The sequence below is a fragment of the Oncorhynchus masou genome, chromosome 8 (genome assembly GCF_036934945.1).
Source record: "Oncorhynchus masou masou isolate Uvic2021 chromosome 8, UVic_Omas_1.1, whole genome shotgun sequence".
Lineage (NCBI taxonomy): Eukaryota > Metazoa > Chordata > Actinopteri > Salmoniformes > Salmonidae > Oncorhynchus > Oncorhynchus masou.
This window is the reverse complement of record NC_088219.1, coordinates 5,712,855-5,735,354: the sequence shown is the minus strand read 5'-3', so window position 1 is coordinate 5,735,354 and position 22,500 is coordinate 5,712,855. Positions and strand designations below refer to the sequence as shown.

The 22,500-nt window shown below is 47.5% G+C and overlaps 1 protein-coding gene across 3 annotated transcripts in view; it reads right to left on the bottom strand.

Moving 5' to 3' along the window:
* The window catches only part of LOC135544009 (tripartite motif-containing protein 3-like), a 119,477-nt gene that overhangs the window by 76,167 nt on the left and 20,810 nt on the right, over window positions 1–22,500 (bottom strand). Inside the window, exon 1 of one of the 3 annotated variants that reach the window (XM_064971340.1) lies at window positions 10,248–10,480. The exons of the other annotated variants lie outside the window; for them this stretch is intronic. The gene's annotated coding sequence lies outside the window, so the exon portion shown is untranslated. Of the gene's footprint in view, window positions 1–10,247; window positions 10,481–22,500 lie in introns of those variants that run through there. 3 annotated transcript variants of the gene reach the window in all.

Sequence of the window (22,500 nt, the reverse complement as noted above, 5' to 3'; positions counted from 1 at the left end):
GAGGTCTGTGATGTGCCCAGGATCTTAGAGCTTTCCACTTCTCCACTGCTGTCCCGTCGATGTGGATAGAGCAGTGCTCCCTCTGTTGTTTCCTGAAGTCCACAATCAGCTCCTTTGTTTTGTTGACGTTGAGTGAGAGGTTATTTTCCTGGCAACACACTCCGAGGGCCCTCACCTCCTCCCTGTAGGCTGTCTCGTCAATGTTGGTAATCAAGCCTACTACTGTTGTGTCATCTGCAAACTTGATGATTGAGTTGGAGACGTGGCCATGCAGTCGTGGGTGAACAGGAAGTACAGGAGGGGGCTGAGCACGTACCCTTGTAATTTATCTTAGTCAACACAATGTGGAGGGTGACTGGGTAGGGGAGAGAGGGAGAAAGAGAGGGAGGAGGAAGAGGAGAAGGGGAGGAAGAGGAGGAGGGGGAAGAGCAGGATGTGAGAGAGAGGAAGATGCAGAGATATGCAGAATGGAGAGACCAGAAAAAAAGGGTGAATCCATCTCTGACATTGACAGAGGCGTCGCCTGCTACTTGCCCAACAGTCCCTCCCTTCATTCAACTTGTGTTCAATAAGCAGTGGTAACAAGCCTCAGCAAGACTGTAGGGGTACACACCAAGGTAAGCAGGAGATGTGTCACAGTGCATAGTATGAACACACTAACACATACATGCAAAAGAGACATACAGAGAGAGCGAGAGAGAGAGATGCAGGTGCTACTGTGCTCTCTCACCCTCTCTCGCACTCTCTCTCCCCTCGATCTCCCCCTCACCCTCTTCCTCTCGCTCTCCTACCTCTTCCTACTCCCCCCACCCCTCACTCCTAGAAAGAACTAACCCTTTCACTGCTGTACCTCTCCCTTTCTCGCCCCCCTCTCTCCCTCCTCACACTCTCTCTCCCCTCTTCCTCCCCCTTTCCCTCTTTCCAACTCCCCTCTCTCCCCCCTCGTACTCTCTCCCCTCTCCCTCCCCCTTTCCCTTTCTCTCTCCAACTACCCTCTCCCTCCCCATTTCCCTCTTTCCCCCCACCAACTCTCCCTCTCCCTCCCCCCTCTCCCTCCTTCTTTCTCTGCCCCCTTTCTCTCTCTATCCCCGCCCTCGCCCTCTCTCCCCTCTCTCCCTCTCTCCCTCTCCCTCCTTCTTTCTCTGCCCCCTCTCTCCCTCTCTCCCCCTCTCTCCCTCTCTCCCCTCTCTCCCTCTCTCCCCTCTCTCCCCTCTCTCCCTCTCTCCCCTCTCTCCCTCTCTCCCCTCTCTCCCCTCTCTCCCTCTCTCCCCTCTCTCCCATTCTCTCAGCCAACAAAGCATGCGCCACAGGATGAAGAGATGATCCAGAAATAGTCTTTGTCTTTAAATAACTATGAATGAACAACGGTTTGAGCCTAAAATACATCCACATAGAACACTATCCAAGCTGTATCACATCCAGCGTCCTCCGTGATTGGGAGTCCCATAGGGCGGCTCACAATTGGCCCAGCGTCGTCCAGGTTTGGCCGTTTTAGGCCGTCATTGTAAAACTGACTTGCCGCGTTAAATAAAGGTTAATTAAAAAAATATGTAAAATAAATAAATAAAACTTTTTGCGCTACACAATAAACTTCATGAGAACAGAGTCAGCCCTCGAATGCAAGCTAACTAATGTCAGCTAACATTAGCTTGAAAATCCGATTTGAAACGAGCTAGCTAGCTAATGTCAATCCCATTGAGCACATCTGGGACCTGTTGGATCGGAGGGTGATGGCTTGGGCCATTACCCCCAGAAATGTCCGGGAACTTGCAGGTGCCTTGGTGGAAGAGTGGGGTAACATCTCACAGCAAGAACGGGCAAATCTGGTGCAGTCCATGAGGAGGAGATGCACTGCAGTACTTAATGCAGCTGGTGGCCACACCAGATACTGACTCTTACTTTGATTTTGACCCCCCCTTTGTTCAGGGACACATTATTCAATTTCTGTTAGTCACATGTCTGTGGAACTTGTTCAGTTTATGTCTCAGTTGCAGAATCTTGTTATGTTCATGGAAATATTTACACATGTTAAGTTTGCTGAAAATAAACGCAGTTGACAGTGAGAGTAAGTTTCTTTTTTGCTGAGTTTAGCTACATCCTATCAAGCCAATCTGATTTGTTTGGTTAGCTAGCTAGATTAGTAGCCAATGCCATGGCAAGCCTGCTGGAATTAAGCTAGCTAGCCTGTTATGCGCACGCACACACGCACGCACGCACACACACACACACACACACACACACACACACACAACTGTTGCGACCAGACTCTAGATATTATTGGTAAATACTGAACAATTTAAAAACTTGTTCCCCAAAAATCCCCCCTTTCCTGACACACGTGTAAATATAAATGTAATAAACATGTGTAAATATTGTACGCGTGTAAATATAAATGTAATAAACATGTGTAAATATTGTACGCGTGTAAATATAAATTGTGTCTTCCTGTATTACACTGATGCTACAATGTGTATTCTATTCTACTGAGACGTTTACTTTATGTTAGTAGTCTTATCTTTCATTAGTTCTTATCGTTGTTGCATTGACCTAAAGGAACCTGCTAGTAAGCATTCACTTGGACAGTCTGTAAATATGACTAATACAATTGATACGGAGTTACAGTAGAATGTGAACAACCAGGAGATGGTGGTAACATTAATTGAGATTAAATTAAAGCTAATTTCAATATATAAAGACGTGGGAATTGCGTAACGAAATATATATTTTTGTTGTTTCCAAATCATTTTGAAAGACAATAAACAGGTTTCTCTTTTCTTCTATTTTGTAAATATATAAATATATAAATATATATAAATATAAAGACCATAAACAGGTTTGTCTTTTCTTCTATTTTATAAATATAAAGACCATAAACAGGTTTGTCTTTTCTTCTATTTTATAAATATAAAGACCATAAACAGGTTTGTCTTTTCTTCTATTTTATAAATATAAAGACCATAAACAGGTTTGTCTTTTCTTGTATTTTGTAAATATAAAGACCATAAACAGGTTTCTCTTTTCTTCTATTTTGTAAATATAAAGACCATAAACAGGTTTGTCTTTTCTTCTATTTTGTAAATATAAAGACCATAAACAGTATGTTGGCAAACCAAACGGGTTTCTGTGAAACATTGAAACAAAATACAGTATGTCCGTGTTCCAAATGACATCCTATAGGGTCCTGGGTCAAATCTAAAGTAGTGCATCAAATAGGGAACAGGGAGCCATTTTGGTACGCATACTATGTGTGTTTGAGTGTTTTCCGGTTATGGATGATGAATAATTCACATGTCCTGGTTTCAGAGAGTCATCCCGACTGGATGACTCCATCTGCTGCCCTTTTTATAAGGAACGACTGAATAGATGTTTGTCTGAAGGCTACACCAACCAGGTTAGACCAGGAACTACTGTCCAATACACACAGAATCAGTTAAGGACTGTCTTTGGTCCAATAGGCTACTTCCCTCCTTCTCTCTCTTTCTACCTCCATTTCCCTCCCCCTTTCTCTTTCTACCTCCCTATCTACCTCGCTATCTACCTATCTATCTATATATATATATCTATCTATCTATCTCCCTCCCTCTCTCTTTTGACCTCACTTTCTCTCTCCTCTCCTCCCTCCCCGATCTCTCTCCTCTCCTCCCTCCCCCTCTCTCTCTCTCTCTTTCTCACTCTCCCTCTCTCTCTTTCTCACTCTCTCTGATCTCTCAACAGTAAATTAATCTGTAACTCGTGATGAGAGGACAGGAATGGACACAGAGCAGAAATCACTTCAGTTCATTTTCCCCACTAATCATCCGCTCAAGTTAAAGTTTCCCAAAATAGATCAGAACTCTGAATCCCGTGGAGAATCTACGTAAGACATTTTCAAAGTACATAAGAAGTTATGACACTGTTCTCAGGGTGACACAAAACTACCTTAATAATGACAAAGTAATGATGAATATAATGATACATATAATTTCATAATGCAGATATCACATAGACATACAGTACCAGTCTAAAGTTTGGACACACCGACTCATTCAAGCATTTTTTCTTTATTTTTTACTATTTTATAGATCTTAAAATAATAGTGAAGACATCAAAACTATGAAATAACACATATGGAATCATGTAGGTTGGTTCTCTATGGTGTTGTAGGTCAGGGCGTGACTAGGGGGGGTGTTCTAGTTGTCCTATTTCTATGTTGGTGTGCTTGGTATGTTTCCCAAGGCTGTGCCTTGGTCCGTCTTTAATCACGAGCGTGACAGAATATCCCACCAAGCAAGGACCAAGCAGCGTGTGTCGGAGCCTTCCTCGGTGCTGGTGTCCAGTCCCGGTGCGGCGTCCAACCAGCTCCATGGCCTGGGGCCCTTTGAGCCGATGCACAGTCCAGGCACGGTGTTCAGCCCGGCGCCGACACTAGTCATCCCCCTGCTCTCCCCATTTGGTTTCAGGGTTTACGGCCGGAGTCCACACCTTTGGAGGGGGGGGGGGTACTGTCACGCGTGACTAGGGGGTGTTTTAGTTATCCTATTTCTATGTTGGTGTGCTTGGTATGATTCCCAATTAGAGGCAGCGGATTATCGTTGTCTCTAATTGGTGGATCACACTTAAGTTCTCCATTTTTCCCACCTGGGTTGTGGGATGTTGTTCTGTATTTGTGCACCACTACTTTCACGTCTCGTTGTTGGTTTATTGTTTTCTTTTGAAGTTTCACCGAAATAAAGATGCGGAACTCTTCACACGCTGCGCCTTGGTCCATCTCTCATAACGCTCGTGACAACAAATCAAAATATATTTTAGATTCTTCAAAGCCACCCTTTGCCTTGATGACAACTTCGCACACTCTTGACATTCTCTCAACCAGCTTCACCTGGAATGCTTTTCCAACAGTCTTGAAGGAGTTCCCTCATATGCTGAGCACTTGTTGGCTGCTTTTCCTTAACTCTGTGATCCAACTCATCCCAAACCATCTCAATTGGGTTGAGGTTGGGTGATTGTGGAGGCCAGGTCATCTGATTCAGCACTTCATCACTCCAAATAGTCCTTACACAGCCTGGATGTGTGTTGGGCCATTGTCTTGTTGAAAAACAAATGATAGTCCCATTAAGCGCAAATCAGATGGGATGGCGTATCGCTGTATAAGTGTGCTTTGAATTCTAATTAAATCACAGACAGTGTCACCAGCAAAGCAACCCTACACCAACACCTCCACCTCCATGCTTCACGTTGGGAACCACACATGTGGAGATCATCCATTCACCTACTCTGCGTCTCACAAAGTCATGGTGGCTGGAACCAAAAATCTCAAATTTGGACTCATCAGACAAAAGGACAGATTTCCACAGGTCTAATGTCCGTTGTTTGTGTTTCTTGACCCAAACAAGTCTCTTCTTCTTATTGGTGTTCTTTAGTAGTGGTTTCGTTGCAGCAATTTGACCATGAAGGCCTGATTCACACAGTTTTCTCTGAACACTTGTGGTTACTACATGATTGCATATGTGTTATTTCATAGTTTTGATGTCTTCACTATCACAATGTAGAAAATAGTAAAAAAATAAAGAAAAACCCTTGAATGAGTAGGTGTGTCCAAACTTTAGACTGGTACTGTATATTCTATATAATTTTAACGCACACAACACATCAACAGTGGGGCGGCAGGTAGCCTAGTGGTTAGAGCGTTGGAACCGAAAGGTTGCTCGATCGAATCCCTGAGCTGACAAGGTAAAAAATCTCTCTTTCTGTCCCTGAACAAGGCAGTTAACCCACTGTTCCCCGGTAGGCCGTCATTGGAAATAAGAATTTGTTCTTAGCTGACGAGCCTTGTTAAAATAAAAGGTTTTTAAAAAATGTCAGCTAATGTTACGAGGAATGTGTCTCTTACTCACATGTAGGCATACGTACTAACGAGCATCAACACATCAAACAAACTTCTCTGTCTTTCCTTGATATTCTGGTTTCGCCAGGCTGTGTATCTCTGGGATATGGTTTTTTTTTTTAATGAAGAAAAATTGTGTGACTTGCTTCAGCTGTTAAAAAAAATATATTTTTTGTCGAAGAAGTTTAAAACATTTACTTGAAAGACGGAATCCACAGTAGTGGGAAATCAGCACCACTGATCATCCTCACCACCGTTGTCATCGGGGCGGCAGGTAGCCTAGTGGTTAGAGTGTAGAGGCAGCAGGTAGCCTAGTGGTTAGAGCGTAGACGTGGCAGGTAGCCTAGTGGTTAGAGCGTAGAGGTGGCAGGTAGCCTAGTGGTTAGAGCGTAGAGGTGGCAGGTAGCCTAGTGGTTAGAGCGTAGGGGCGGCAGGTAGCCTAGAGGTTAGAGCGTAGAGGCGGCAGGTAGCCTAGTGGTTAGAGCGTAGAGGCGGCAGGGTAGCCTAGTGGTTAGAGCGTAGAGGCGGCAGGTAGCCTAGTGGTTAGAGCGTAGAGGCGGCAGGTAGCCTAGAGGTTAGAGTGTAGAGGCGGCAGGTAGCCTAGTGGTTAGAGTGTAGAGGCGGCAGGGTAGCCTAGTGGTTAGAGCGTAGAGGTGGCAGGTAGCCTAGTGGTTAGAGCGTAGAGGCGGCAGGGTAGCCTAGTGTTTAGAGTGTAGAGGCGGCAGGTAGCCTAGTGGTTAGAGTGTAGAGGCGGCAGGTAGCCTAGTGGTTAGAGCGGCAGGTAGCCTAGTGGTTAGAGTGTAGAGGCGGCAGGTAGCCTAGTGGTTAGAGTGTAGAGGCGGCAAGGTAGCCTAGTGTTTAGAGTGTAGAGGCGGCAGGGTAGCCTAGTGTTTAGAGTGTAGAGGAGGCAGGTAGCCTAGTGGATAGAGCATAGAGGTTAGAGCGTAGAGGTGGCAGGTAGCCTAGTGGTTAGAGTGTGGAGACGGCAGGTAGCCTAGTGGTTAGAGTGGAGGGGAGGCAGGTAGCCTAGTGGTTAGAGTGGAGGGGTGGCAGGTAGCCTAGTGGTTAGAGTGTAGAGGTGGCAGGTAGCCTAGTGGTTAGAGTGTAGAGGCGGCAGGTAGCCTAGTGGTTAGAGCGTTGGACTAGTAACCAAAAGGTTGCAAGTTCAAATCACCCGAGCTGACAAGGTACAAATCTGTCGTTCTGCCCCTGAACAGGCAGTTAACCCACTGTTCCTAGGCCGTCATTGAAAATAAGAATTTGTTCTTAACTGACTTGCCTAGTAAAATATAAATAAAAATTGTTGTTGTGGCTGAGGTCACCACGGTAACAGCATGTGCAGTTCCGATGATGTCACAGGTGAAATAACTGTGTTGTTGTTTTTTAGCAGTAACTTCATTGTAGTTTGTAATATTCCCCAAACGGACCCTGGCATTTATTTTCCGTATTTAAATGAATGATATGTACCCCATCGATTCTTGACTAAATAAGTTCAAGAGCTTCGTTAAACTGCCGTAACCCATCAGAACCCAATGTTTTTGTAAAGAAAAAAGTTTACATGTTTACATAAACAAAGAAAATGCCCCGGCAGGATCATTTAGGAGAATATAGTCCCTGTCCCCACCAGCCATGAGGGAGGAGGACCAGCAGGATCATTTAGGAGAATATAGTCCCTGTCCCCACCAGCCATGAGGGAGGAGGACCCGGCAGGATCATTTAGGAGAATATAGTCCCTGTCCCCACCAGCCATGAGGGAGGAGGACCAGCAGGATCATTTAGGAGAGTATAGTCCCTGTCCCCACCAGCCATGAGGGAGGAGGACCAGCAGGATCATTTAGGAGAATATAGTCCCTGTCCCCACCAGCCATGAGGGAGGAGGACCCGGCAGGATCATTTAGGAGAGTATAGTCCCTGTCCCCACCAACCATGAGGGAGGAGGACCAGCAGGAACATTTAGGAGAATATAGTCCCTGTCCCCACCAGCCGTGAGGGAGGAGGACCAGCAGGATCATTTAGAAGAATATGGTCCCTGTCCCCACCAGCCATGAGGGAGGAGGACCAGCAGGATCATTTAGGAGAATATAGTCCCTGTCCCCACCAGCCGTGAGGGAGGAGGACCAGCAGGAACATTTAGGAGAATATAGTCCCTGTCCCCACCAGCCATGAGGGAGGAGGACCAGCAGGATCATTTAGGAGAATATAGTCCCTGTCCCCACCAGCCATGAGGGAGGAGGACCCGGCAGGATCATTTAGGAGAATATAGTCCCTGTCCCCACCAGCCATGAGGGAGGAGGACCAGCAGGATCATTTAGGAGAGTATAGTCCCTGTCCCCACCAGCCATGAGGGAGGAGGACCAGCAGGATCATTTAGGAGAATATAGTCCCTGTCCCCACCAGCCATGAGGGAGGAGGACCCGGCAGGATCATTTAGGAGAGTATAGTCCCTGTCCCCACCAGCCATGAGGGAGGAGGACCAGCAGGATCATTTAGAAGACTATAGTCCCTGTCCCCACCAGCCGTGAGGAGGAGGACCAGCAGGATCATTTAGAAGAATATGGTCCCTGTCCCCACCAGCCATGAGGGAGGAGGACCAGCAGGATCATTTAGGAGAATATAGTCCCTGTCCCCACCAGCCGTGAGGGAGGAGGACCAGCAGGAACATTTAGGAGAATATAGTCCCTGTCCCCACCAGCCGTGAGGGAGGAGGACCAGCAGGAACATTTAGGAGAATATAGTCCCTGTCCCCACCAGCCGTGAGTGTTTGTGTGTGTGTTTATGTGTGTTTGTATGTGTTTGTGTGTTTGTGTGTATGTGTTTGTGTGTGTGTGTGTGTGTGTACAAGGACCTACGTGTGAGTGTAAGCGTGTGAGTCAGTGTGTAGTCAGCGTGTAGTCTAAGCGTGTGAGTCTAAGCATGTGAGTCTAAGTGTGTAGTCTAATCATGTGAGTTTAAGTGTGTAGTCTAAGCATGTGAGTCTAAGCGTGTAATCTAAGCGTGTGAGTATAAACATGTGAGTCTAAGCATGCGAGTATAAGCGTGTAGTCTAAGCGTGTAGTCTAAGCATGTGAGTATAAGCATGTGAGTATAAGCATGTGAGTCTAAGCGTGTAGTCTAAGCATGCGAGTATAAGCATGTGAGTATAAGCATGTGAGTCTAAGCGTGTAGTCTAAGCGTGTAGTCTAAGTGTGTGAGTCTAAGCATGTAGTCTAAGCGTGTAGTCTAAGCGTGTAGTCTAAGTGTGTGAGTCTAAGCATGTAGTCTAAGCATGTATTCTAAGCATGTAGTCTAAGCATGTAGTCTAAGCATGTGAGTCTAAGCGTGTAGTCTAAGTGTGTGAGTCTAAGCGTGTAGTCTAAGCATGTGCATCTAAGAGTGTAGTCTAAGCGTGTAGTCTAAGCGTGTAGTGTTTGCTCCAGAGAATAAGACTTCAACGTGACAATAAAGGCCCTGGAGCAGCATCACAGCATCGTTAGATTAGACACACGGGCTGATCTAGTCTATGTTGTCCTAGATCTACATCCAGAACATGTGACACTGTCTATTGCGCTCTCTGTTATCTCGGTAGCGTCAGAGAGAGGAGGAGCCAGGGCTCTCTCCCGCTCCTTTCTCGTGTCCTGCCAACTTCATGATGTCACTAGTTCTACCAGTTCTCTTAGAGAAGACATGCTCTGCTTTAACTATGTTACATGTGCAACTTGATGACCACACACACGTCATTATCATCACCAGCCTTCCCTGTTTCTATCTACTATTGAGCATGATCATCACCAATCTCCCTTACTGGTTATCTACAGTTGACCGTATAGGCTCTCAGCATGTCCTCTATCCCTCTCCTATCTCTATCCCTCCCCTCTCATCTCTCTATCCCTCTATCACTCTCCTCCCTCTAGCTCCCTCCTCTCCTTTCCTCTCTCTAGGCCCCTCGTCACCTCTCCACTCCTCACTCTAGCCCCCACCTCACCTCTCCTCTCCTCTCTCTAGCCCCCTACTCTCCTCTCCTCTCTCTAGCCCCCTACTCTCATCTCCTCTCTCTAGCCCCCTACTCTCCTCTCTTCTCTCTAGCCCCCTCCTCTCCTCTCTCTAGCCCTCTCCTCTCCTCTCTCGAGCCCTCTCCTCTCTCTAGCCCTCTCCTCTCTCTAGCCCTCTCCTCTCTCTAGCCCTCTCCTCTCCTCTCTCTAGCCCTCCTCTCTCTCTAGCCCCCTACTCTCCTCTCCTCTCTCTAGAGAGACGTTGAGAGGAGACTCAACAACAGAAAGGACAGAGAAGGAGGAGCTACTCACTTGAGAGACGGGGAGAGAGAGACAGATAGGACAGAGAAGGTACTCGTAAAAGACTGAGAACACACACACAACGAAAGATATGGTAGAGAGGACAAGGTACTCACGTGAGAGTTACTAGAGTTGAAGAGAAGAAGAAAGCTGTTCAGCGTGGAATCAGTGTTTTCCCCACGAGGGGAGATATCCATACAGAGAACCAGCCAACATCGCACACAGAGACAGAGGAGAAATCACACGTACAGAATAAATATAGAGAGAATGTAAGAAAGAAGGAAGGAGAGAGAGAGAAGTCACACTATCAGGGAGGCAGCACTAGGGTATCTATGGAGAGAAGTCACACTATCAGGGAGGCAGCACTAGGGTGGGTGAGATCGTGATCTGGATTGAGTGCATGTATGTGTAAAAAAAAAGAGAGGCAGGGAGAGAGAGAGAGAGAGATTGTGCAAGCTCATTCGCTGAGCTGAAAGTGGGAAGGGGCAAGATTATCCAATGAAATGAGAGAGGAGAAATAGCAGCAGAGCGATATAGAGAGAAGGAGGCAGAGAGAGAAAGAGAGAGAGAGAACGAGAGAGCAAGAGAGAGAGAGAGCGGGGGTCTAGGCAGAGAGAGAGGGAGAGAGAGAAAAGGAGGCAGAGAGAGAGAGAGAGAGAGGGGGTCGAGGCAGAGAGAGAGAGAGAGAGAGAGAGAGAGAGAGAGAGAGAGAGAAAGAGAGAGACAGAGAGAGAGAGAGACAGAGAGAGAGAGAGAGGGTGGGAATGCAGAAAGAAAGAGAAAGGCAGAGAGAGAGAGGGAGATCAACCACTTCCAGACTCAGGGACATGTACTAGTCTGTGGAGACCAACATGCCAGAACTGGACAGAAACCTGAACCTCTCAGCACATGGGGTCACACACCTACCTGGAGGTGACAACATTCCCTCACCAATATTCCCCCCTAGACGCTAAAAAACAACCAACATTAGGTGACAACTCCTGCAGCTCTGTCGCATGCTGGTTCTGTACATAGTCAATGGTAGGCTTCGAGGGGACTCCTACAGTAGGTACACCTACTGCTCATCCCTTGGCAGTAGTTCTGTAGACTACTTTATCACTGACCTCAACCCAGAGTCTCTCAGAGCGTTCACAGTCAGCCCACTGACACCCCTATCAGACCACAGCAAAATCCCAGTCTACTTGAACAGAGCAATAATCGACCATGAGGCATCAAAGCCTAACCAACTGCAATCTATTATGACCTGGTATAGATGGAAGGAGAGCAGTGTAGAACCCTACCAAAAAACAATTAGGCAACAACAAACCCAATCCTTTTCTACTTGAACAGAGCAATACTCAATCTTGAGGCATCGAATCCAAAGGAACTGCACAATAATTAAACATGTAGAAACCCAAAAATGATTAGCCAACAACTAATTCTATCCCTTTTAGACAACTTCCTGGACAAAACGTTTCACTGTAATAGTGAAGGTGTAAACTTGGCAGTAGAAAACCTAAACAATATATTTGACCTTTCAGCTTCCCTATCAAATATAAAAAATGTTGAGCGGACAACATAAGAAAATGTTTTTTTTTTCAAGCAGAAAACCTAAGAAAATGAACAGCAATGACAAATGGTTTGATGAAACATGCTAAAACCTAAGAAAGAAATTAAGAAACCTTCCAACCAAAAACATAGAGACCCAGACAACCTGAGCCTTCACTATGGTGAATCACTAAAACAATACAGAAATACACTACGGAAGATGAAGGAACAGAACATCAGAGCCCGAAGGACCCTTTTTTGGTCCCAGAGAGCATCGATAGAATCAAAGCACTTTTGGGAAAATTGGAAACACTCAACAACAAACAACAACACAAAGACTTATCTATCCAAAACAGCAGAGGTGGAAAAAGTACACAATTGTCATACTTGAGTAAAAAGTAAAGATTAATAGAAAATAACCAAATAACTATTTGGTTTTAAATACACTACAGTATCAAAAGTAAATGGCATTGCTAAAAATATACTTAAGTATCATAAATTAATTAAAGTAAAAGTTTAAATCTTTTGAAATTCCTTATATTAAGTAAAACAGACGGTACCATTTAAAAAAAAAATTACGCATAAAAAAACGTAACAAGTACTTTTGGGTGTCAGTGAAAATGCATGGAGAAAACGTACATTGTTTTGTTTAGGAATGTAGTGAAGTAAAAGTAAAAGTTGTCAAAAATAGAAATAGTAAAGTACAGGTACCCCAAAAAACGACTTAAGTAAAAATACTTCAAAGTACTATTGAAGTACTTTACACCACTGCAAAAGGGAGATGTATGGATAAATGTCTCCCAAAGTCGGTTCCTCTCCTTGTTCAGGCGGTGTTCGGCGGTCAACGTCACCGGTCTTCTAGCCATCGCCAATCTATTTTTCATTTTCCATTTGTTTTGTCTTGTTTTCCTACACACTTGGTTTTCATTCCCTCATTACGTGTTGTGTATTAAACCCTCTGTTCCCCCTCATGTCTTTGTGTGGTATTGTTTGTTGCAGGTGCACATTGTTGTCTGGTGCGCGACGGATTTTGTACCCATTCTTTATTATTCTGGATGCTGGTGGTTATATATATATATATATATATATATATATATATATATATATATACATTAAACTGCTCCGGTTGTTACCCAGTTCTGCTCTCCTGCGTATGACTTCGCTGCCACCAATTACCCTTACAATAAACCACTTCTCCAAACTTTTTGGCTTTATAACAAAGAATAAACAGCAAAAATATTTACATTATCAAATAGAAATCTTAGAATCAGCTATTAAAGACTACCAGAACCCACTGGATTATCCAATTAAATGTAATGAACTACAATACAAAATACAAACCCCCTAACCCATAAAGGCCTGTGGTGTTGATGGTACCTAAATGAAATTACAAAATATACAGGCCACAAATTCCAATTGTCCATACTTAAACTCCTTAACACGATCCTCAGCTCTGGCATCTTCCCCAATATTTGGAAACAACGACTGATCACCCCAATCCACAAAAGTGGAGACATATTTGACCCCAATAACTACCGTGGGATATGCGTCAACAGCAACCTTGGGAAAATCCTCTGCATTATCATTAACAGCAGACTTGTACATTTCCTCAGTGAAAACAATGTACTGAGCAAATGTCAAATTGGCTTTTTACCAAATTACCATAAGACAGACCATGTATTCACCCTGCACACCCTAATTGATAAACAAACAAACCAAAACAAAGGCAAAGTTTTCTCGTGCTTTGTTGATTTCAAAAAAGCTTTTGACTCAATTTGACATGAGGGTCTGCTATACAAACTAATAGAAAGTGGTGTTGGGGGGAAAAACATATGACATTATAAAATCCATGTACACAAACAACAAGTGTGCGGTTCAATTTGCCAAAAAATCCCACCGATTTCTTTCCACGGGGCCAGGGGGTGAGACAGGGATGCAGCTTGAGCCCCACCCTCTTCAACATATATATCAATAAATTGCCAAGGGCACTAGAACAGTTCGCAGCGTCTGGCCTCACCCTACGAGTCTATGAAGTCAAATGTCTACCATTTGCTGATGATCTGGTGCTTCTGTCCCCAACCAATGAGGGCCTACAGCAGCCAGATCTTGTGCACAGTTTCTGCCAGACCTGGGCCCCGACAGTAAATCTCAGTAAGACAAAAAATAATGGTGTCCAAAAAAGGTCCAGTTGCCAGGACCACAAATACAAATTCCATCTAGACACCGTTGCCCTAGTGCACAAAAAAACGATGCATACCTCGGCCTAAATATCAGCGCCACAGGTAACTTCCACAAAGCTGTGAAAGAGCTGAGAGACAAGGCAAGAAGGGCATTCTATGCCATCAAAAGGGCCATAAAATCCAACCTCCCATTTAGGATCTGGCAAAAAAAATACTTGAATCGGTCATAGAGCCCATTGCCCTTTATTGTTGTGAGGTCTGGGGTCCGCTCCCCAATCAAGAATTCACAAAATGGGACAAACACCAAATTGAGACTCTGCATTCTGAAGTAACATGGCATCTCCTACGTACCCTTTTCAAAGGCACTTATATATTTTGTCTTGCCCATTCACCCTCTGAATGGCACATATACACAATCCATGTCTCAATTGTCTCAAGATTTTAAAATCTTTCTTTAACCTGTCTTCTCCCCTTCATCTACACTGACTGAAGTGGATTTTACAGCTGACATCAATAAGGGATCATAGCTTTCACCTGGATTCACCTAGTCAGTCTGTGTCATGGAAAGAGCAGCTATTCTTAATGTTTTGTACACAATGTATATTGATGTGTGCCCGATGCTGCCTCTCATCTTTGAATCTCCTCTCGGTATTCATTATCAGGGGCGGCAGGGTAGTCTAGTGGTTAGAGCGTTGGACTAGTAACCGGAGTATGCATTATCAAATGCTCCTATAGGCTATTTAATGTGGTCTCAATCACATGATCCCACAGCCTATAGAATATGTAATGTGGTCGCAATCACATGACCCACAGCCTATAGGATATGTAATGTGGTCTCAATCACATGATCCCACAGCCTATAGAATATGTAATGTGGTCGCAATCACATGACCCACAGCCTATAGGATATGTAATGTGGTCTCAATCACATGACCCACAGCCTATAGGATATGTAATGTGGTCTCAATCACATGATCCCACAGCCTATAGGATATAGAGGCTCTGAAGTGCATGTTTGGAGAAGCACAGAGTAAAGTTGTATTTTTAAGAAAGCTGCTGGAATGGTGTCAATTAAACCAAGCTGCATTACACAACGCAATGGATATTCCAACCCTGAGCCCCGGCCTGCTTAGCTCTTGCTGATCGAAACCTTTTTTTTTTGTGTCCTGCCTAACCAATGGCTGTGCTGTGTAGGACTACAGTGGCAGTTAAGAAATAAGAGGCAGTCCGAGAGTGTATGAGAGGATACGAGAGTGTATGAGAGAGTATGAGAGGGTATGAGAGAGAATGAGAGGGTATGAGTGTACGAGAGGTTATGAGAGAGTATGAGATGGTATGAGAGGGTATGAGCGGGTATGAGAGGGTATGAGTGGGTATGAGAGGGTGTGAGCGGGTATGAGAGGGTATGAGAGGGTATGAGAGGGTATGAGCGGGTATGAGAGGGTATGAGCGGGTATGAGAGGGTATGAGCGGGTATGAGAGGGTATGAGCGGGTACGAGAGGGTATGAGCGGGTATGAGAGGGTATGAGCGGGTATGAGAGGCTATGAGAGGGTATGAGCGGGTATGACCGGGTAGGAGAGAGTATGATAGGGTATGAGATTGTGTGACCGGGTATGAGAGAGTATGAGAGGTTATGAGAGAGTATGAGCGGGTATGAGAGTGTATGAGAGGGTATGAGAGTGTATGAGAGGGTATGAGAGGGTATGAGAGTGTATGCCATAGGCCTTCATTTTATTAAAGAAAATGGCAAAAAAGTACAAGACTACCCCTTGTCAGTTTAAAATTTAGAAGAAAATAAAATGGATCCGATTATATAAAGTGATCTACATTATAAGAGAGCTTTGGTCTCCAATGCTTTATGTTAGAAACAAGCTGTAAAATAACCGGGAAAAACATGCATATGTGGATATCATTGTTTTAGTTTCTTTGACATTCAGAGGCTGACTTTGCTTGGGAAGGTAATCTAATTATGTCACTATCAATTGATTAAGCTATTAACGTTCTGTACAATAGAAGATGTTTAAAACCAGACAGTTTTTAGGGGAAACACTTGTGACCGTCTCTTGTTGGGTTAAGCCACGGAAGAAGAGCAGCCAGCAGTGAAAGCTGACATTTTGCTGTGTCGGTATGCCTACTCTGTCTGGGGTGGAATGGTAGGCCTACTCTGTCTGGGGTGGAAAGGGAGGTCCTACTCTGTCTGGGGTGGAAAGGTAGACCTACTCTGTCTGGGGTGGAAAGGTAGACCTACTCTGTCTGGGGTGGAAAGGTAGGCCCTACTCTGTCTGGGGTGGAAAGGTAGGTCTACTCTGTCTGGGGTAGAAAGGTAGGCCTACTCTGTCTGGGGTGGAAAGGTAGACCCTACTCTGTCTGGGTGGAAAGGTAGGTCTACTCTGTCTGGGGTGGAATGGTAGGTCTACTCTGTCTGGGGTGGAAAGGTAGACCTACTCTGTCTGGGGTGGAAAGGTAGGTCTACTCTGTCTGGGGTAGAAAGGTAGGCCTACTCTGTCTGGGGTGGAAAGGTAGACCCTACTCTGTCTGGGTGGAAAGGTAGGTCTACTCTGTCTGGGGTGGAAAGGTAGGCCTACTCTGTCTGGGGTGGAAAGGTAGGTCTACTCTGTCTGGGGTAGAAAGGTAGGCCCTACTCTGTCTGGGTGGAAAGGTAGGCCTACTCTGTCTGGTGTGGAAAGGTAGGTCTACTCTGTCTGGGGTAGAAAGGTAGGCCCTACTCTGTCTGGGTGGAAAGGTAGGCCCTACTCTGTCTGGGGTGGAAAGGTAGGCCTACTCTGTCTGGTGTGGAATGGTAGGCCTACTCTGTCTGGGGTGGAAAGGTAGGTCCTACTCTGTCTGGGGTGGAATGGTAGGCCTACTCTGTCTGGGGTGGAAAGGTAGGCCCTACTCTGTCTGGGTGGAAAGGTAGGTCTACTCTGTCTGGGGTGGAATGGTAGGTCTACTCTGTCTGGGGTGGAAAGGTAGGTCTACTCTGTCTGGGGTGGAAAGGTAGGCCCTACTCTGTCTGGGTGGAAAGGTAGGCCCTACTCTGTCTGGGTGGAAAGGTAGGCCCTACTCTGTCTGGGGTGGAAAGGTAGGCCTACTCTGTCTGGTGTGGAATGGTAGGCCTACTCTGTCTGGGGTGGAAAGGTAGACCTACTCTGTCTGGGGTGGAAAGGTAGGTCCTACTCTGTCTGGGGTGGAAAGGTAGGCCTACTCTGTCTGGGGTGGAAAGGTAGACCTACTCTGTCTGGGGTGGAAAGGTAGGTCTGCTCTGTCTGGGGTGGAAAGGTAGGCCTACTCTGTCTGGGGTGGAATGGTAGGTCTACTCTGTCTGGGGTGGAAAGGTAGGTCCTACTCTGTCTGGGGTGGAAAGGTAGGCCTACTCTGTCTGGGGTGGAAAGGTAGACCTACTCTGTCTGGGGTGGAAAGGTAGACCTACTCTGTCTGGGGTGGAAAGGTAGGTCTACTCTGTCTGGGGTGGAAAGGTAGACCTACTCTGGGGTGGAAAGGTAGACCTACTCTGTCTGGGGTGGAAAGGTAGGCCTACTCTGTCTGGGGTGGAAAGGTAGACCTACTCTGTCTGGGGTGGAAAGGTAGACCTACTCTGTATGGGGTGGAAAGGTAGGTCTACTCTGTCTGGGGTGGAAAGGTAGACCTACTCTGTCTGGGGGGAAAGGTAGGTCTACTCTGTCTGGGGTGGAAAGGTAGACCTACTCTGTTTGGTAAGGAAAGGTAGGCCTACTCTGTCTGGGGTGGAAAGGTAGACCTACTCTGTATGGGGTGGAAAGGTAGGTCTACTCTGTCTGGGGTGGAAAGGTAGACCTACTCTGTCTGGGGGGAAAGGTAGGTCTACTCTGTCTGGGGTGGAAAGGTAGACCTACTCTGTTTGGTAAGGAAAGGTAGGCCTACTCTGTCTGGGGTGGAAAGGTAGGCCTACTCTGTCTGGGGTGGAATGGTAGGTCTACTCTGTCTGGGGTGGAAAGGTAGGTCTACTCTGTCTGGGTGGAAAGGTAGACCTACTCTGTCTGGGTGGAAAGGTAGGTCTACTCTGTCTGGGTGGAAAGGTAGACCTACTCTGTCTGGGGTGGAAAGGTAGGTCTACTCTGTCTGGGGTGGAAAGGTAGTCCTACTCTGTCTGGGGTGGAAAGGTAGGCCTACTCTGTCTGGGGTGGAAAGGTAGACCTACTCTGTCTGGGTGGAAAGGTAGGTCTACTCTGTCTGGGTGGAAAGGTAGACTACTCTGTCTGGGTGGAAAGGTAGACCTACTCTGTCTGGGTGGAAAGGTAGACCTACTCTGTCTGGGGTGGAAAGGTAGGTCCTACTCTGTCTGGGTGGAAAGGTAGACCTACTCTGTCTGGGTGGAAAGGTAGGTCCTACTCTGTCTGGGTGGAAAGGTAGGTCTACTCTGTCTGGGGTGTAAAGGTAGGTCTACTCTGTCTGGGGTGGAAAGGTAGGTCTGCTCTGTCTGTGGTGGAAAGGTAGGTCTACTCTGTCTGTGGTGGAAAGGTAGGTCTGCTCTGTCTGGGGTGGAAAGGTAGGTCTGCTCTGTCTGTGGTGGAAAGGTAGGTCTGCTCTGTCTGGGGTGGAAAGGTAGGTCTGCTCTGTCTGTGGTGGAAAGGTAGGCCTACTCTGTCTGGGGTGGAAAGGTAGGCCTACTCTGTCTTGGGTGGAAAGGTAGGCCTACTCTGTCTGGGGTGGAAAGGTAGGCCTACTCTGTCTGGTGTGGAAAGGTAGTCCCTACTCTGTCTGGGGTGGAAATGTAGGCCTACTCTGTCTGGTGTGGAAAGGTAGTCCCTACTCTGTCTGGGGTGGAAATGTAGGCCTACTCTGTCTGGGGTGGAAAGGTAGGTCCTACTCTGTCTGGGGTGGAAAGGTAGGTCCTACTCTGTCTGGGGTGTAAATGTAGGCCTACTCTGTCTGGTGTGGAAAGGTAGTCCCTACTCTGTCTGGGGTGGAAATGTAGGCCTACTCTGTCTGGTGTGGAAAGGTAGTCCCTACTCTGTCTGGGGTGGAAATGTAGGCCTACTCTGTCTGGGGTGGAAAGGTAGGTCCTACTCTGTCTGGGGTGTAAATGTAGGCCTACTCTGTCTGGGGTGGAAAGGTAGGTCTACTCTGTCCAGGGTGGAAAGGTAGTCCCTACTCTGTCTGGGGTGGAAAGGTAGGTCACTCTGTCTGGGGTGGAAAGGTAGGTCCTACTCTGTCTGGGGTGGAAAGGTAGCCCTACTCTGTGTGGGGTGGAAAGGTAGTCCCTACTCTGTCTGGGGTGGAAAGGTAGGTCCTACTCTGTCTGGGGTGGAAAGGTAGGCCTACTCTGTCTGGGGTGGAAAGGTAGGTCTACTCTGTCCAGGGTGGAAAGGTAGTCCCTACTCTGTCTGGGGTGGAAAGGTAGGTCACTCTGTCTGGGGTGGATAGGTAGGTCCCACTCTGTCTGGGGTGGAAAGGTAGGTCTACTCTGTCTGGGGTGGAAAGGTAGGCCTACTCTGTCTGGGGTGTAAATGTAGGCCTACTCTGTCTGGGGTGTAAATGTAGGTCTACTCTGTCTGGGGTGGAAAGGTAGGTCCTACTCTGTCTGGGGTGTAAATGTAGGCCTACTCTGTCTGGGGTGTAAATGTAGGCCTACTCTGTCTGGGGTGTAAATGTAGGTCTACTCTGTCTGGGGTGGAAAGGTAGGTCCCACTCTGTCTGGGGTGGAAAGGTAGGTCTACTCTGTCTGGGGTGGAAAGGTAGGTCCTACTCTGTCTGGGGTGTAAATGTAGGCCTACTCTGTCTGGGGTGGAAAGGTAGGTCTACTCTGTCCAGGGTGGAAAGGTAGTCCCTACTCTGTCTGGGGTGGAAAGGTAGGTCTACTCTGTCTGGGGTGGAAAGGTAGGTCTACTCTGTCTGGGGTGGAAAGGTAGGTCTACTCTGTGTGGGGTGGAAAGGTAGTCCCTACTCTGTCTGGGGTGGAAAGGTAGGTCCTACTCTGTCTGGGGTGGAAAGGTAGGCCTACTCTGTCTGGGGTGGAAAGGTAGGTCTACTCTGTCCAGGGTGGAAAGGTAGGTCACTCTGTCTGGGGTGGAAAGGTAGGTCCCACTCTGTCTGGGGTGGAAAGGTAGGTCTACTCTGTCTGGGGTGGAAAGGTAGGTCCTACTCTGTCTGGGGTGGAAAGGTAGGCCTACTCTGTCTGGGGTGGAAAGGTAGACCTACTCTGTCTGGGGTGGAAAGGTAGACCTACTCTGTCTGGGGTGGAAAGGTAGACCTACTCTGTCTGGGGTGGAAAGGTAGACCTACTCTGTCTGGGGGAAAGGTAGGTCTACTCTGTCTGGGGTGGAAAGGTAGGTCCTACTCTGTCTGGGGTGGAAAGGTAGGTCTACTCTGTCTGGGGTGGAAAGGTAGACCTACTCTGTCTGGGGTGGAAAGGTAGACCTACTCTGTCTGGGGGGAAAGGTAGGTCTACTCTGTCTGGGGTGGAAAGGTAGGACCTACTCTGTCTGGGTGGAAAGGTAGGCCTACTCTGTCTGGGGTGGAAAGGTAGGCCCTACTCTGTCTGGGGTGGAAAGGTAGACCCTATTCTGTCTGGGGTGGAAAGGTTGGCCTACTCTGTCTGGGGTGGAAAGGTAGGTCCCACTCTCTCTGGGGTGGAAAGGTAGGTCTACTCTGTCTGGGGTGGAAAGGTAGGTCACTCTGTCTGGGGTGGAAAGGTAGTCCCTACTCTGTCTGGGGTGGAAAGGTAGGTCACTCTGTCTGGGGTGGAAAGGTAGGTCCCACTCTGTCTGGGGTGGAAAGGTAGGTCTACTCTGTCTGGGGTGGAAAGGTAGGCCTACTCTGTCTGGGTGGAAAGGTAGGTCTACTCTGTCCAGGGTGGAAAGGTAGGTCACTCTGTCTGGGGTGGAAAGGTAGGTCCCACTCTGTCTGGGGTGGAAAGGTAGACCTACTCTGTCTGGGGTGGAAAGGTAGACCTACTCTGTCTGGGGTGGAAAGGTAGACCTACTCTGTCTGGGGTGGAAAGGTAGACCTACTCTGTCTGGGGGGAAAGGTAGGTCTACTCTGTCTGGGGTGGAAAGGTAGGCCTACTCTGTCTGGGTGGAAAGGTAGGCCTACTCTGTCTGGGGTGGAAAGGTAGGCCCTACTCTGTCTGGGGTGGAAAGGTAGACCCTATTCTGTCTGGGGTGGAAAGGTAGGCCTACTCTGTCTGGGGTGGAAAGGTAGGTCCCACTCTGTCTGGGGTGGAAAGGTAGGTCTACTCTGTCTGGGGTGGAAAGGTAGGTCACTCTGTCTGGGGTGGAAAGGTAGTCCCTACTCTGTCTGGGGTGGAAAGGTAGGTCACTCTGTCTGGGGTGGAAAGGTAGGTCCCACTCTGTCTGGGGTGGAAAGGTAGGTCTACTCTGTCTGGGGTGGAAAGGTAGGCCTACTCTGTCTGGGTGGAAAGGTAGGCCTACTCTGTCTGGGGTGGAAAGGTAGGCCCTACTCTGTCTGGGGTGGAAAGGTAGACCCTATTCTGTCTGGGGTGGAAAGGTAGGCCTACTCTGTCTGGGGTGGAAAGGTAGGTCTACTCTGTCTGGGGTGGAAAGGTAGGTCTACTCTGTCTGGGGTGGAAAGGTAGGTCTACTCTGTCTGGGGTGGAAAGGTAGACCTACTCTGTCTGGGGTGGAAAGGTAGACCCTATTCTGTCTGGGGTGGAAAGGTAGGTCTACTCTGTCTGGGGTGGAAAGGTAGGTCTACTCTGTCTGGGTGGAAAGGTAGGTCTACTCTGTCTGGGGTGGAAAGGTAGCCCTACTCTGTCTGGGGTGGAAAGGTAGACCTACTCTGTCTGGGGTGGAAAGGTAGACCTACTCTGTCTGGGGTGGAAAGGTAGACCTACTCTGTCTGGGGTGGAAAGGTAGACCTACTCTGTCTGGGGTGGAAAGGTAGGTCTACTCTGTCTGGGGTGGAAAGGTAGACCTACTCTGTCTGGGGTGGAAAGGTAGACCTACTCTGTCTGGGGTAGAAATGTAGGTCCTACTCTGTCTGGGGTGGAAAGGTAGACCTACTCTGTCTGGGGTGGAAAGGTAGACCTACTCTGTCTGGGGTAGAAAGGTAGGTCTACTCTGTCTGGGGTGGAAAGGTAGACCTACTCTGTGTGGGGTGGAAAGGTAGGCCCTACTCTGTCTGGGGTGGAAAGGTAGGTCCTACTCTGTCTGGGGTGGAAAGGTAGGTCCTACTCTGTCTGGGGTGGAAAGGTAGACCTACTCTGTGTGGGGTGGAAAGGTAGGTCCTACTCTGTCTGTGGTGGAAAGGTAGGTCTACTCTGTCTGGGGTGGAAAGGTAGACCTACTCTGTGTGGGGTGGAAAGGTAGGCCCTACTCTGTCTGGGGTGGAAAGGTAGGCCCTACTCTGTCTGGGGTGGAAAGGTAGGTCCTACTCTGTCTGTGGTGGAAAGGTAGGTCTACTCTGTCTGGGGTGGAAAGGTAGACCTACTCTGTGTGGGGTGGAAAGGTAGGCCCTACTCTGTCTGGGGTGGAAAGGTAGGTCCTACTCTGTCTGGGGTGGAAAGGTAGGTCCTACTCTGTCTGGGGTGGAAAGGTAGACCTACTCTGTGTGGGGTGGAAAGGTAGGCCCTACTCTGTGTGGGGTGGAAAGGTAGGTCCTACTCTGTGTCGGGTGGAAAGGTAGACTTAACATTTGAAAGTACCATGCTCAGAGTCCTAATG